The sequence below is a fragment of the Ambystoma mexicanum genome, chromosome 11 (assembly GCF_040938575.1).
Source record: "Ambystoma mexicanum isolate Mex_15411 chromosome 11, UKY_AmexF1_1, whole genome shotgun sequence".
In the NCBI taxonomy this organism is placed as follows: Eukaryota; Metazoa; Chordata; class Amphibia; order Caudata; family Ambystomatidae; genus Ambystoma; species Ambystoma mexicanum.
Genome location: NC_090934.1, coordinates 1,351,672,887 through 1,351,689,630, shown reverse-complemented (window position 1 = coordinate 1,351,689,630; position 16,744 = coordinate 1,351,672,887). Strand labels below are relative to the sequence as shown.

The following is a 16,744-nucleotide window of genomic DNA, read 5'->3' as shown; positions in this document are numbered from 1 at the left end:
CATTCTCAGGTGAGCCTCTGGCACCAGCGAAATGCAGGCTGCCATGAGGCCGAACAACCTCCAAAAAGGGGAAGGCCGGAAGAAGCTGAGCACTCAAACTTGATGACCATCTGCAAAATGTGTTGAGCCCTCACCTCGGGTGGTGAGGCTTTTCCCAAGGATGCATCCAGGACCGCTCCAATGAACTGGAGTCTCTGAGATGGTATCATGTGGGACTCGTCATTGAGGGAGAAGCCCTGTCTGTGGAGAGAGTGGCAGGTTATTCTGAGATGTTCCTGGACCTGTTCGGATGAACGTGCCCTGATCAGCCAATTGTCTAGGTAGGGGCATAAGTATAATTGGTTATTTCTATTGCGCTTAATACCCAGAGGTTTCTAAGCGCGGCCCCCTAGGATCGAACTTGTGTTGCTCTGTGGCGTCTTGCTTCCAAGGTGAGCGTGTTGCACTTGAACTATTCCCCAGAGACATGGACCCGCCCCACCCCTTCTGCTGAGACTTGCTGCCACCACTGCCATTAACTTGGTGAAAACCCTCGGACGGAGGTTGGCCCGAATGGCAGAGCTCAAAACTAATGAGAACCACCAACGGCGAACCTCAGGTACTTATGTGCTTGGGATGGATTGCCACATGAAAATAAGCATCCTGAAGGTCCAATGATACCATCCAATCCCAGAGCTGGAGGGCCTGAAGGATCTGAGAAATGGTAACCATTTTGAGCTTACCCTTCCTGAGGAACTTGTCAAGTATCTCCAAGATAGGTCTCAGTCCTCTGGCCTTCTTGGGGATTAGGAAATAGGGATAATACCATCCTTTGTTCTACTCCATCACAGGTACTGGTTCTAAAGCACATTTCTCTAGCAGTTTCAACATTTTCTGGAACATTCAGCGACTGGCTTTCCGGTGGATGATCTTGAGGTCACTGTATGAAGGGGAGGCAGTAACCCTGGGCTTCTGTTTCCAGTGCCCATGCATCTGAAGTAATACCTTTCCATTCTTTCAGATGTTGTGAGAGTCTGTCCCCCACCAGGGTGTTGTGAGTCAAGTCCTCAGAGCGGCTTTGAGGCGGCTGAAGTAGTGGCTGATGGTAAAGGCGCTGCTTCTTATGCATGCTTTGCACCTCTCCCTTGTCTACCATGAGGGATTCTTCTTTGTCCTCTTTGACCAGCCTGTCCTCTCGCTCTTCCAACTAAGGAGCAGTAGCAAAAAGACCTCCCCCTCCAAGATGATCTGCTGGGGTGAAATGGCTGTGGCTGCCTGATTGCGACACCTAGGGACTTGGCTGCCGGCTTTTGAGGTCTGCAGCTTTTCAAGGCTTTTGTCAGCCGAATTACCAAATAAATGGGAGCCGTCAAAGGGCATGTTAAGGAGTCTAGATTGTACATTTCCTCAACCACGCAAATCTGCGTATGACTGTGCCTGCCACTCTGGCGCTGCTTATGCTGTCCGCAGTGTCCAGACTTGATAGACTCCCACATGGCCTCCTTGCCATCTCTTATCAGGTTCATGAAGCCATCTTTCCTCGCCTTCAGGGATATGATCAGCCACCATAGTTGCACAGTCCCACGGGGAGAATGTGAATTTTGCAAGAGCACATGTAGAATTAGCAGACTTTAAAGCCATGCTGCGAGCAGAAAATACTTTCTTTGTCCATGAGTCAATGCATTTATCATCCCTTTTGGGGGGGTGGGGGTATGGGTATGGTTGGGTACACAGTTTGCTTAGAGCTGGATGTAGCGGCTTGCACTACCAGACTTTCTGGAGTCGGAGGTTTTGACAGGGTCACTACTGGATGGCCTGTATTGTTTTGTGAGATTTTTATTTACTGTAGGGCTGGACTCTGGAGCCTCCCAGTTTTACACAGTCCTTTTTTGGAGTGCCACATGAAATGGAAGTATAGGGTCATCACTAGCTCCTGGTTGCTGCATGGATTAAATTCAAATACCTCTGCATCATCCACAAGGCTGTCTGGGCCGAGAGACCACACTATCTTCAACTTTATTTTACTAAATACTCTCCCTCTAGACCATTACGTTCCTCTGGCACCAACTCTTTGTGTGTAAAGCGTTTTGCTAAACCGAGGGTAGGTGTTAGTTAGCTTTCCTCAGCTGGCTCCCTCCTTTGGAACAGCCTCCCTCTCCCTCTGCACCTTGATCAGGACTTTCTTGAATTCTGGAAGCTCCTTAAGACTTTCCTCTTTACTTCCTCCTTCCTTTCTCCTCTGCTAATCCCACAGTTGCTGTGATTGATGTCCGTGGCCCTTATGAATCGTCGGGCCTCCTGAACTCCCATCAGCCCAGATTCTGCCGTCCTCAGCACTTGACTGTTGCACCCTCTGCCCTAGAGGTGCGCATTTACACCTATCACAGACCCTGGCCATGTAGCACTTTACAATCCTAGCACCTCATCTGTGGCTCACCCATGAGCTCGGACTCCCCAGCTCTTACCCCCTCTGCCCACTTCCTTACTGCACTTGCACGTTCTGCCTACTCACAAGGCATAATAGTTTTGTTCTTTTTCCTTTGTTTCCCCCACTTCTCTTAAAGGGATGGTCTAATAAAAATTTTTATTTAAAAAATAGATAGGCCACATAAAAAAAAATACTAGCATCCTCCGTTTTAAAACTTCCTATGTAAAATTTTGAGCTATTCAAGCTCAAAATTAGAAAAAGCAAGCACAGGGGCGCAGCCATTTTGTGAAATGGAGGCCCTCCTGTGCTGGCTTTTGCTTTTGCGGCACTAATGAAGGAAAAGCCAGCCAGCAGTAGTAAACAAAGTCTACCGCTGGGTGGCTTTCCCTTCATTAGTGCCGGGACGCGGACCGGAGACCAGAGCAGGAAAGCTGCAGCTGAATCTCGGTAAGTGCTATTTATTTTTTTTACAAAAAATAAGCACTAGCTGCGTTTTTTTTTCTAAGTTTTCCGGGCTGGAGGAGCCCGGAAAACTTAGAAATTAAACCGCAGCTTTAAAAACGTTGTATTTATGTTTGCGGTCGCTTTTGAAGCGACTGCAAACATAAATACAACGTTATTGTGTCGGAAAACGCTGCGTTTTTTTTTCCAAGTTTCTCAGGCTCCTCCGGCTCGGAGGAGCCTGAGAAACTCGGAAAGAAAAACTGCAGCGTTTTCCAACACAACCGCGTTGTCTGCCTGAATCTTCTTTACCATTTGGGGCTCTCGGGCTCCCCACGGGGAGCCCGAGAGCCCCAAATGGTAAAGCCGATTCAGGCAGACACAATGCGGCATTGCGGAAAACAACCGCGTTGTCTGCCTGAATCTGCTTTTCCATTTGGGGCTCTCGGGCTCCCCACGGGGAGCCCGAGAGCCCCAAATGGGAAATCGGCTGCAGGTAGAAACACTACGCGGCATGTAAACATAACCGCGTGTTTCTGCCTGCTGTGGCTTTCACTTTGGGTCTCCGGTGCTCCCCTGGGGGGCTCCTCCAGCCCGGAAAACTTAGAAAAAAAACCGCAGCTAGTGCTTATTTTTTGTAAAAAAAATAAATGGCACTTACCCAGATTCAGTTGCAGCTTTCCAGCTCTGGTCTACTGTCCGCGTCCTCCGAGTCCCGGCACTAATGAAGGGAAAGCCACCCAGCGGTAGACTTTGTTTACTACAGCTGGCTGGCTTTTCCTTCATTAGTGCCGCAAAAGCAAAAGCCAGCACAGGAGGGCCTCCATTTCACAAAATGGCTGCGCCCCTGTGCTTGCTTTTTCGAATTTGGAGCTTGAATAGCTCAAAATTTTACATATGAAGTTTTAAAACGGAGGATGCTAGTATTTTTTTTTTTTATGTGGCCTATCTATTTTTTAAATAACAATTTTTACTTGACCATCCCTTTAAATATTGTGTTTTGTAATGTGTTTCACACCCTTGTTCCCTCCCTTCGCCCTGTGGGCGCTTTGAAACAGTATTTTACTTGCTGTATAAGCACCTAACGGGCAAACAAATAAATATTGAGGACTTTTGTCTAATATGTCTGTAAGGTCATATAGCTCAAATAAAGGAGCTGGTCTACTCCAGCCTAGGAACTCTACAACTCTGGACATTGGGCTTCTGTATGATGCATCCGCATGATCAGCCAGCTCCAGTTTCCCAAAATCTAGCGCTGGAGAGATGTCTTCCCCCCCACCCCCCCACCCCCCCTAGCTGTCTGTAGGGTTTCATGTAGCTCCCTAACCAGGGTCTCTTCTGAAATTAAGCATTCGGGGACATTAGTATCTTTATGAATACTAGGGGTATCCAATTGACGGCCACATGGAGTGGTTTCATCTGAAGTTTCATAGTCTTCATATATGGAGGATAAGGACATGGAAAAGAAACTTTTTAGGTAGAGGCTTAAAAACCTTTTCTTCTTGACTTTTCTGAGGCAGATGCTTTGATGAATGCATTTGTACACAAGTGCGTTATAAATGCCATATCATATCAGTCGGAATCAATGTTTTTTTGCATCAGTGTCCGTGGCGTCGATGGTATCAGCGATTTGTCCTTGGACTTGTGCTTCAAGGGACTCGACCCTCTACTTGACGGTTTCTTTGATGTCTCGTCAAGTACATCAGAAACTCTCGAAGTCTTAGGCTTATGACCTGGGCTCGAGGGTGCGCAAGGCTTTGCCTTGGCCTTATGCTTGTCATCGACTGTGGCATGACCACTTTTCTTATGGTTCGACGAGGACTGGGCCTGTTCGTCGAAGATTTCAAACATTTTCTTTCTAAGGAGGTCCCATTCATCTTTTGGAGGAGGATTTAGTCGGGCAGACTACACCCCTTTCCAAAGAGTTATCTGAGGAAGAAAAATAAGAGGGTGATCTATGCCTTTCCTTGATTTAATTTTTATTTATTTTTTTGATGATGAGGGGGATTGTTTTTTTCGACCTTTTTTTTTTTTGTGTGTGGAGATGAATCTCTTCACTCGTGGGATGACCCAAATTACGAAGGAGTGGACGGGGATTTGGGGACAATCGTACGCACTGACAGTTTAGCCTTTCGCTCTTTTAAGGCCTGACAGGATCGACAGTCGGCGGTTTCGTGCTACATGCCCCCAGGCACCAGATGCATATTATATGCAGGTTCGTGATGGGAACATTTTGGTGCCACATTTTAGGCACTTTTTGAAGCCAGTCTTCGGACTAGTAGGATTCGAAGACAGGGCCATCTCAAAACGTTTTGTGGAAAACTGAAGCACAGTGTAATTCTTCGAAGCAATCTCATTCATGGAAAAACGGAACTGAAGCCAACGCCTGCTGCATGTGGTGTATGCACTCAACGATGACATTAACCGAGATGAAGGCCCTCGAGGGACATTGGGTCGACCGTCTCGACACACAGCTCCCTCTGCCGAGAAGAATTTTTTTTCTGAAGCTGGAAACGAAGATATCATAAAATGAGGAATACGTGGGAGGAGACAATCCATTTAAAATAACCGTTCTGTTCCATATAAACCTTATAACTGTTTCACCTTGTAACCTGGTTGAGACCCCCTTCCCCAGATTCAAACAGCATTTCAATCAACAGTTAAAAATTGGAGAGTTTTCTAGCAAGGTTCAACTGATAAAGTTCTTCTTGCTCCAGAAAGCCTCTCACTCGGATTTGACCAACCATTCAAAATAGTCAACATGCCTTTATCTCTCCACTTGAAGCATGGTTTACATGCAACTTGTTTCTTAGTTGCCCTTTCTTGGCTTTGGCAATGTTGGTTCTTATAAATTTGTTTGGATATTGCCCTATTTTGGCCTTGGCAATAATGGTTCTTATTGGCATTTTGTAATATTGCTCTCTTGATTTTGGAAATGGCTTTCCTCAACACCTAAGCCATCACATCGCCCCTCACGACAGCTGGCTCGATAGATGCCGCCCGCCCCTCTGCTCCCCACCACCCAGTACAGCTGTACCCCTCCTCTGTGTCCCTCTGTATCCTACCCCCCACAGTATATCTGTTCTGTTACCTCTGAGAAGCACTTCGTTATGCATCTGTAATGTTGTACACCTCTGTAAAGTGCTGTTATGTATTTGTATTGTTGTATACATCTGTTAAGCGCTCTGTTGCTTCTCGAAGCTATGTCCTTGCTCAATAAATGCCATAAAAATACTAATAATAACGCTGATCTTTACAAATCCCAATGTTCTTATTCTACTGCTTTAGCTTCTTTGTAGCCTTTCGGTATTCAAAGCATTATTATTCTGCCACTTCAAGTTCTTTACATCCGTTCAGCATTCAAAAGGATTAGATATGGCCAGCGGGCGATCTCGCAGTGTTCCGAGGTCTCAATACTAGTGAACTCACTGGGTAACGCATACTCTGGGTCTTCTGCTTTCTCTGCTGCGCTCCAACCAGTAAACTGCTTCTTTCTGTTTTCCCGCATCACACACTGGTCGGGAATAGTGTTTCTTGCTCCAGGGACACTCCGGTGCTTGTCTGCCACCAGAGCCCATTTCACAATGGGGAAAGCTGTCACTCACAACGCTTCCTGCTGCACAACCTCTGCATACAAGGTCTTTTGAAGGTTGAGAACCACTCGGAACAGTCATTCGACCTGCAAATCACGACAGGTCTGGCATATCTACTGTCCTTCAACTTCTGCTGCAACTGCAACATGGAGTTACGGCAATCACTCCACCTCCCACCACTATTCTGTACGGCCTGCACCTCAGTCCATCTTTTATACTTACTAGGATTCCATAGGTGTAGGTCATTCACACTATTTGACTACAACTTGCAGTCCAGTGCTTCTGCATCCCTCTTCTTCGTCCCAGTACATTCAGCATTGTGGGACTTCAAGTCCCCAACATGCAAATTACCCTTTCCCTTCACAATCTCAATTTTACAGTAAGCGATTAAGATAGTAGGCTCTTTGAGGAAGTTATTAAGGGATTTTCCCATTCCTCCTGACCTGCTCCTCCACCTCACATACGTGATCCTCCCGCAGAACACCACTTCCAGGGTCAGGAAGTGTCTGCCTTTCCCTGTGCATATGTGAAGGGTCCCGGGCCAGGTTTTCTGTGGGAATCGTCTGATTCATTACTCCTCGCTGCACTCCCAAGTGACTTATCCCAATCCAGACTTATGAGACATTATTTTTCTGAAAATTAATCAAAATATGATCAAATGTTGTACAGTGATTTTTTTAATCATGAATATACCAAGTATCAAAACATTAAAAAATATTCAAAAAAACACATGAATATAAATTCCCAACTAATGTATAATCTCATCCTTTTGGAGGTAGCCACATCACCTGTCTGCACTCTTTCATGTAAATGAAACATTGATGGCTCATAGTTTAGACAATGGAAACGATTTCAAAATCTTCTGTCACCCCAACACGTTTCGGATTAGAGAAAACATTCTTCTTCAGGCTCTAATCCACTGTCATCTTTACAAGAGATCTCATTTTTTAAATTCACCTACAAACAATATATGATATGATAGGTTATTTATAACGTGCTTAATACCCAGAGGTTTCCAAGAGCGGACCCGGGGATCGAACCTGTGGTGCTCCTTGTCATCTTGCTTCCAAGGCGAGCACGTTGCCCCTGAGCTATCCTCCCGCAAGGATAAGCATTCATTATCCCCATACTACGTTATATACATTGTCATAGTGCATTAGGATTTCAAGTAGATAAAACACTAACATCAGCACTAACCTCACAAGTTATCTTAATGCTCAGATTCACAAGTAGCCCTCTGACTTGGGTTTGCCAGCAGCACAGTCAATTTCACTAGCCATCAATTGGCAGAAGACCCCATCGTATCACCTAACTAGAGAACATAATTCCGTGGTACCCCCCCGCACTCCACCATTTGTCAAAAAAACCATGATCCCACTTCGAAAAACATGCTGATTCTTACCAAATGTAGATGTATCTATGTGAGCTGCGAGGCACAAAACTGGAACAACCAGTCCTCCAGTCCTGTGCTCGTAATTTTAAGCCAGAGATGCGTGCCCACATCATGGGATGTGAAAACGTCCCTTTGAAGCACCGCCACATGGCGGCCATCTTGAAGTAACCCAAGACTTGGATCCTAAATCCAAAATGCATCCATCCATACTAAAATGTAACTAAAGTCCCACTTATGGAACTCTCTCGTGACAGATGCATATTAACAAAATTCCTGTTACCAATTTCTGTTGTAAAAGTTGATTTTTGACAATGCCGTGGGCATCCAAAACAGGAACAAATAAGCTTTCTGCTTGGCCTTTCCCATACTGTAGCCATCTCAAAGAAATTACGGTGACAACCAGGCATTACTTATCAAAACAAAAACCTTGTATCACATCACTTTGCACTCATGCCATCCTTGGGGGCACTTCCCCATGATTGTCAAAGTCCCAGTTCACAATCTGAATAATACCAGTAAACAGGAACACACATTCTAAAATGTGTGCTATTCCCATCCTTGCAGAAGATACAAGTGAAGTTGCAATTTTGTGTACTCTGCCGTCTCATAGCATGGGGCTCTCGTCCTAAAGCACACCTCTCTTGACTGTTTGGTGCATCATCGTCCCATGGTGTCGGGTGACAATATATTTACCAATGTTTTCTGTTATATATTGGATTTCCCATGCACAGGTCATTACAAGGGGCTGTTCCTGCTTTCTAGAGGTAATCAACTAGGACCAAGAGAGGTGGAAGGTGCTCGGGAACAGGTTCTGCAACGTGGACATCGTTGCAGATTATGCAATATTGATATTGAATTGTTTGAACATTTATGTTCTGTAAACCGCTTACATAAAAGGGGGCAAGAGTACTACTGTCTTCTGGATAGCAATGATTTGCAATACTGCAATTGGTAGCCTTGACTTCCTGTTGGAGTGTCGGGTTCACACTGCTGGAAAGGGGAGCAGGAGACCAGAACTTTGCAATTAATGAATCTCTTTATTAGCCTATCAGGATCCTAGACTGAGTCTTTTGTCTTCACAGCCCCCTTCCTGTTCAAGAGAGGTGTAAAATGTGGAAATAAAATGGTCTTTCTGGGTGGAGCTTAGCTCAGACCCACGCGATAAGGTTTCACTCTCATTCGTTTCATTGTGACACCACGTGGTTGACGAAGTGAGCAGGCCATTTGGAGCAGTATTCCCTTCCTTCGGACCTAGGTGCCTGAAACAAAGGAGTGGTTTTAGATCCTTTGGTGGACTTCCCACGCGCACACTCTGAGAATCTGTCCCGGTTTGCTATACCCTAGCATGTTCCTCGAGTCACATGCTCCCGGGGGTATTCTGGACTGTAACCGCTTGTGTTTAGAGGGCAATAGCAATATGCACTTATGGATTGCTTCCAGGGCTCCAGGAACCCCTTCTTTTTCATAGCATCTATTCCCCCATTGTCTGCCTTCTCCTCCTTTGACTCTGAATGGGAGTTTGAGGTTTTTATTGCATACATTTCAGCCATTTCATTTTTGGTGTACCAGATACTTCAGTAGACCGGAACATGCAATGAATAAAAAGTGTCTGTAAAAATTGGCAAAAGGTTTGAATACTAGACTATTTGAAAACATGGAACTATACACATAGACCAAAATAATTGTTCCACTGCATAGCTAACGAAAATGACCCCTTAGTTTTATTTTATTTATTTATTTATTGAGCATTTGTTAGGTGCCTATACAACAGAATTGTGTTTCCACAAAACAAATGGGAGGGAACTGGGGAGTAAATAATGGCAAAAACAGTAAATGTACAATCGTGGTCTTACTAGGCCTTGTGACATTCGGACGTGCAAGTGCAGTGAAGAGAAGTGCTGGAGTTGGGGATGGGACAGGGGGAGCAAGGTATGGAATGTGCTGGTGGTAGCCCAGTTAGGGAGTGCAAGGGGAGGCAGGGAGGAGGCCACTGGTTAAGTGCTATGGGGGTTGGGGGAATCCCAGGCAGGATGTACAACCGCCAGACAGGATGCCCGCAGTGGCAGTGCTATGGGAGGTCTGGTGTGCGGTGCTGGTGTTGATTGGGTCGAGGGTCTGGAACCTGTGAGATTCATGAAGGTCCAGGCCACCAGACTCCGCACAATGGGATGATTAGCAGGGAGGGAAAGAGAGAAGGAGGTAGAGAAAAGCAGGCTTTTGAGAAGTTGCCAGCCAGAGAGGGGGCTCTGCCCACCACTCCCTGCTTAGAGAAGCGTTTGAGAAGTAGTGAGTTGGGAATTGGAAGAACGGAGCGTTCTAGCAGGGAGATATTTAGGGAGGGGGAAGTTGGAGATGGGATGGTCCCAGGCTCCAGAAAGCCTTGTGGGTGATGTAGAGGGTCTTGGATGTGATCGTTGCGGCCAGCGGGAGCCAGTGGAGAGATTTTAGGGTTGGAGAGAGATACAGTCCCTGGACTTGAGGCCAAGGATAAGTCGTTCAGCTTGTTAGGAAAGATTCCTCTTTACTCCACTTTTCCTTCAATTTCTATGGACCCCCAAACAGTTTGCTTGTATTCTTGTAACTGGCCTGTTCTTTTTATAGTGCAGTGAGCCTTACGCTTCACTACACTGGCTTTTGCTCATCCGTTATGGGGAAACTGACATGACCTTCAGGCTGTCATCACTGGTAAACATTGTTTCCCTTAGTCTAGTTACTTTGTTACTACTTTTAGTAACATTTTACCACTTGTGATAGTTTTCATCATTGTACAATGCATCTTACAATGCAGTAACATAGGGTACACTTTTTGTTTTCCCGTCGATTTTTGGTTACTCTAGGTGTGTGTGTGTTTGCGTGTGTGTGTGATATCCGTCAGCTGCTCTTACCTGGCCTTTAAGATAAGAAGAGGACCTCTGCATCTACTCTTGAGAGGTCGTGGGAGAAAGTGAAGGAGCCAATATTTCTTTCCAGCTACAAGACTTATGAGGAGGCTGTGACCTGTCGGAAGAAGTCTTGGCTACCAACCTGTGCTCCTGCTCTATGAAAGATCTTCAGCAGTCCTGTGAAGGCGCTGTGACCCTTGGAGCTGAAGCAACATCCATTCTTGATGTTGGCTCGGGGTCCTACAAAGAATAGCCTTCGGAAACGCCACAGGACCGCCCCGTGCGTGGCTGACCAGCTCCGAGCTTGGGCTACTGCGCTGCAGACGTCGTTCTGAGTTGAGGTGTGGAACTTGGAGTATCCTCAGCCTATGCAACAAGACTTACCTCTGCAAACCTTAGTGGTCCTAGCATCACGGGGACCTGAGCTAGGAGGGAAGTCTTACTGCGGCAAGTGAATCCCTTTGCATCACTTTGCATCGGTGGCCATTGTCCAAAACTGCTTTTCTGCGGCCATTTCTGTCCTGATAGGGGCCCTGAATCTAGTCATGCTGCATTCTTCAACTGGGAGACCTTGCACCAGCATTAACTGGTTTGGCTACAGATGCCAGTGTTGTACCTATCGCAGTACTAGGTTGGCCTTCTATAAATCTGTCCACCAGGCCAGAGTATAGAAAATCAGTTTGAACACAGTCCTGTTCTGGATTAGCTGAAGGGGCGTAGGGAGGAAAGGGGGGGATTGAGGAATAGGCTGTTGCAGTAGTCCTGCCTGGACAGGACCAGATCACTGGAGATGTTGAACTTCTGGGGAAATGTGAGAAAAGGAAGAATGCCCCTGAGGAGGTGCAGCTGGAAGTGGGCCTTCTTGGCAAGATCAAGAGAGCGGAGTTGAAGATGAACCCCCCCCCCCCCCCCGATTTGTGGCCTCACGGGATGGCGAGGGTAGAGGGCCCAGGGAGGGTGGCCAGAGGGTAGGAGGGAACCCAAGTGCAGGTATCTCAATAAAGACATCTCTGTCTTACTGGCATTCAGACAGAGATCATTAGCCACACACCATGCCTGGATGGCGGTCAGACAATAGGGGATGGGGTTGAGATAAGGTAGTTGAGGGAAGTTTGAATGAAAGTTGAGTGTCCTCAGTGTAACACTAAATGAGGAGAGAAGGATGATATGAGCAAGAGGGGAGAGCTGGATATTAAAGAGACATGGCAAAAGGATGGAGCCCTGGGGAACATTGCAAGTGGAGAGTGAGATGGAGGAGAAGAAAGTGTCCAGTTGCAACTGAGAAGGGTGGTTGGTGAGGAAGGTCGTCAGCCAATCCAGTGCCCAATCCGTTATGCCTAGGGTATCACAGAGCTGTTTTAGGGGGGGATGGAATGGTTGTCCATGTCAAAAGCAGAGAGGTTGCGGAGAATGAGAACAGCAGGAGAGTTAGAATCAAGATTTGCAAGCATGTCTTCACGGGTGTTCAGGAGAGCAGTTTCTGTGCCTTTTGGATGCTCGGTATCCAGATTGATGGTCATTGAGGATACCAACAAGTTCAGTATGAAGGCTCAATTGGAGGAGAACCAATTTCTTCAAGAGTTTACCAAGGAAGGGGGTGATGTAGATAGGGTGATAGTTAGCTGGGCAAGAAGGGTCAGCAGACAGCTTTTTTTAGGTGAGGGTGCACAAGGGAGTGCTTGAGAGAAAGGGGGAAGAGCCAGTGGGGAAGGAGTGGTTACAGAAGACTGCAAGAGCCAGGGCGAGAGAGAGAAGATGTTGTCCTTAATTGTTGTAGATGAGCAGGGGAGCACCTGTTTGGATGAGACCTTCCTAGAGCAGACAACTTTAGATACCTCATCCAGTGCTATGGGCAGGACGGAAGAGAGTGAGGGGGGTGGGGGTGGTGGTGGTGGTGGTGGTGGTGGTTGAGCCAGGGGAGCAGGAGCGGTATTCGGATATGGGTGGTGCAAAGTGAGGACAGGATGTCCTGAGTTTTAGATGTGAAATGGGAGGCCAAAGCGGTACAGAGTGCCTGGGAAGCTTGAAGAGAGGTGTGGAGACTACAGTTGGATTGGCGAGCTCCTTGCAGATTTTGGAAAGTTCAGCCATGTTATTGGTGGCTCCCGAGATGCAGGCTTGAATGTGGGTCCTCTTCTTGGAGCAGATGGAAAAAGAATATTGCCTTCGGAGCAGGCAGCAGGCCAGTTTGTCAGAATATGAACCCGAAGTCTGGCACTTCCGTTCAGCGATTCTGCACTTGCGTTTCAGAGAAGATAGATCAGAGTCATACCATCCGTTACACTTCGAGGCAGGCTTCAGGTGGATCCTCATGATCGGGGCAAAGATGTCAAGGGTGTTAAAGATGGAGAGGTGAAGGTTAGCAAGGACACTGTCAGAGGGAGAGTCAGAATCCGGGGAGGGTGGGAGGGGGAAGAAAGTGGAGGCAAAGGCAGCGAATGACACTCGCTTCATTGGTCGAATGACAGTGAAGGAGGCTGGCAGTGCGGTAGGCGGCTTGGACAGAGGGCCCAGCAGCCCCAAGTGGGAGGAGAGGAGAGAGTCATCAGGCTAGGAGTTGCGGGAGGGAGGGAGCGACCGGTTTAGAGATAGGGATGTCTGCAGAGATGAAGGCCTCCAAAGTGTGTCTGGCTGAGTGGGTCGGACCGGAAGGAAGAATGGTGAGGGGGAGTCAGAGGTCACGGAACCGTGTAGTGGCTGGTTCAGAGGAGTCAAGGTGGATATTAAAGTCACCTAGAAGGTGGAGTTTGGTAGTGGAGGTCAAGAAGGAGGAGAGATCGGCCCATTCAGAGAAGAGGGGGATAGGGCCTGGGGGCCTGTAGATGGTAGCAAGAGTGAGTGGGTGAGTCCCCAAGCCTACAGACGAGGCATAGGATTGAGTAGGTATGCTAGAAGCAGGGACCCACTCTCGAAGGATCAGGGCTACTCCACCCCAAGGCCAATTGGGCCTGCGTTTGGAGAGTAGTATGTAGCCCTCAGGAAGGAGTGTCAAGAGCAGTGACAGAGCTGGCATTGAACCACATGTCGGTAAGGGCGTGGACATCGAGATCAAAGTCTTCAAGAAGGAGACAGATGTTGGAGGTGTGTTTGACAATAGAACGTGCGTTCAAAGTAGCTAAGTGAAGCAGGTTACCGCCTTTGAAAGGTTTCCAGGGGGGTACAGGGGCGTGGTAATCCCGTTAGTGGTGTAGTGGAGGGGTTAGCAGGGAGGAAGGGGGAGTAGCAGGAGAAGGGAGTACGTTAATGAGAGAGGGCAGGCGCCGGTCAACAAGGAGGAGGATAGGTTGAAAGCCTTGGACCATTGTGATACACATTAATGATGCACCGAGAAGATGAGAAGTATGCCAAGAGTACTTCCCATCTAGTCTGCCTGGAAGTAGCACTGATGAAGTGTCAGCAATAGGAAGGCCTGGGTTAGTGGGCAGGAGACCTCTTTTGGGCTTTATTCTTCCATACTTTGTGAGAGAGAGGATAGATTATAGACTATCAGTTAAAGTAGATAGAGGAGTTAGAGAGCACCATGTGAGTGGTGGGGGGAGCGAGAAGGAGACCGACAGGGGAGCACCACAGAGCACAAATAAATGCACCAGGCGGCCTAGCAGCCAAGCAGGCACAGCTAAAGGAGCTGTTTTGAACAGGGTGTGCACAAATCAACAGGATTTTAAGCATGAGACCGGGTGAGTGCTAAAATGCAGCAGAAAGCAATCAATGTCAAGTTTTAAAGGTGCAACTTTACAAGGAGCACTAAAAATGCAGCAGAAACAATTACGTTGAGATGGTTTCCCTACAGCATACTAGCAATGCAAGGCCAAGAGTGTAGTTGGAAGGCAGGGATATCACATACATATTGGAAATGGCAATGTTTTATAGGGCAGCAGGTGCAAAAACACACCTAGATTTGAAAATCAAATGCTTATGGGAAATGGCAGCATTTTACAGGGCAGCATATGCAAAAACACACCTAGATTTGAAAATCAAATACACATGGACAACGGCAGCATTTTACAGGGCAGCAAATGCAAAACACTCCTAGAGTTTGAGATGCACATATGCAAGGAAATAACATTTCAACAGAGCAGTAGATGTAAGGGCCTCCAGGTCTAGGATCCTTTGAAGATCTCACTAACATCCTTTCGGATAACCTCAAAAATACATTGCCAAGTCTTCTCCTAGGAGATTTTAATCTTGGCTACAAAGACCCCTCAGATCCTAATGCCACACAGATCAACGATTCCATCAAGGAATTAGACTTCGCCCAAAAGTTAACAGGCACCACTCGCACTAAGGGCAGAACCCTTGATTGGATAGCGGAACACCATTGTGTAACGTCCATTAATGCCAGAACACCCCTGCCCTGGTCTGACCACCACCTGATCTTTCGCCCTTGAAGTCACAGCCCCATCATACCATCAGTATAGCTCCAGCTATTCCTACAAGGAACAAAAAGAACATTACAGCTGACAAACAAATTCCTCTGATCATCCCTACCTTGAATTCTCTCCCTGACTCTGTAGACCCATTTACCTTGGTTGAAGAGTACAATAAGGTAATGTTATCTGCTTTGGATACCATAGCACCTTTGAAAATCAGAAAATGCAAACAGAAAAACATGTTAATTCATAGTTCTCTCCCCACCTAAAAGCCATTAGACTTGAAAAACGTAAATGTGAACAGATATGGAGATTAAACCCTTCTGAAACTAACAAAAACAACCTCAAACAACTAGCCTCCCTATACAAAAAAGAAATAATCCTTGCTAAACAAGAATCCTACAATTTGTGCATCACCCAAGCTAATTCCAATACAAAAGAAATATTCACAATCCTTAAAGAATTGGAAACACCTATCCAAGCCCCTGACTCCTGTCTCAAGGACAAAACCTGGTGCACTAGCATTCAGAGTGCTCTAGCTAATAAAATAATGACCTTGCAGGCTAAAATTAACAAAAAAGAATCCCTCCTACTCGCCTCTAACTCTAACAATGTTACGGCCCCTGTGCCCTCGAACACCTCACCTCTCACCATGTCCGAACTACCTAAACCCCTTTTCAACTTTAAGAAAGTATCCATTTTAGAAGTTGAAAGTCATCTTAACTCTCAAATCTTCCAATTGCCATGGCGACCCTTGCCCTGCACAAATCGTAAAGGATGCCGCAAGGGACCTTTCCCCCATTCATAGCCAAACTTATAAATGCCTCATTCTCTTCTGCCACCATTCACAACAATTTGAAACAGTCGTGGGTCCTCCCACTTCTAAAAAAAAAAATAAACACTTGACCCGACCATTCCCACAAATTATCGTACCATTGCGACAGTGCCATTCCTGCTTAAAATTCTGGACAAGGTAGCGTACCTCCAAATATTTGGAATGCAACCACCTCCTAGGAGTACGTCAGTCAGGTTTTAGACCGCAACACGGAACGGAAACTGCACTGATTAACCTTAAAGCACAAATAGATACCCTGAGGGACAATGGTAACACAGCACTACTTCTGCTGCTCGACCTCTCAGTGGCGTTTGACTTGGTTGATCATAAGAGTCTCTGCCACCCACTTCTCACAAGAAGCCATAGGCTGGATTCAATCCTTCTTAGATAATAGAACCATGCAGGTCTTCGCACCTTCAGCAGCCGCAGACCCTATTCCTATCACTTGTGGTGTGCTTCAGGGCTCATGTGTTTTGCCCACTCTTCTACAACATCTTCACAAAGCCCCTTTTTGATTATCTAGATGGCCTGGGTATCACTTAACGCTAACTATGCAGATGATGCACAGATCCTCATCTAGTTGACGGGAGATTACGACAAAGATTTGGCCTTTGTGAACAGAGTATATCTCATCATCCAGGCATGGGTGGCCTCTCATGGACTATGCCTGAATGATGATAAAACGGATCTCCTCATTCTGGGCACCACAGCTAATCTCAATAAATTAGGCCATCTATATTCTAACTTTACCATGGACAACAACATCATCCCATTAGCAAAGGAAGTGAAAACTCTTGGATTCTACCTAGACCCACTCTCACCT

At 46.6% G+C, this 16,744-nt stretch overlaps 1 protein-coding gene across 1 annotated transcript in view; it reads left to right on the top strand.

Moving 5' to 3' along the window:
* The window catches only part of MNS1 (meiosis specific nuclear structural 1), a 498,937-nt gene that overhangs the window by 98,969 nt on the left and 383,224 nt on the right, over positions 1-16,744 (top strand). The window lies entirely within an intron of this gene.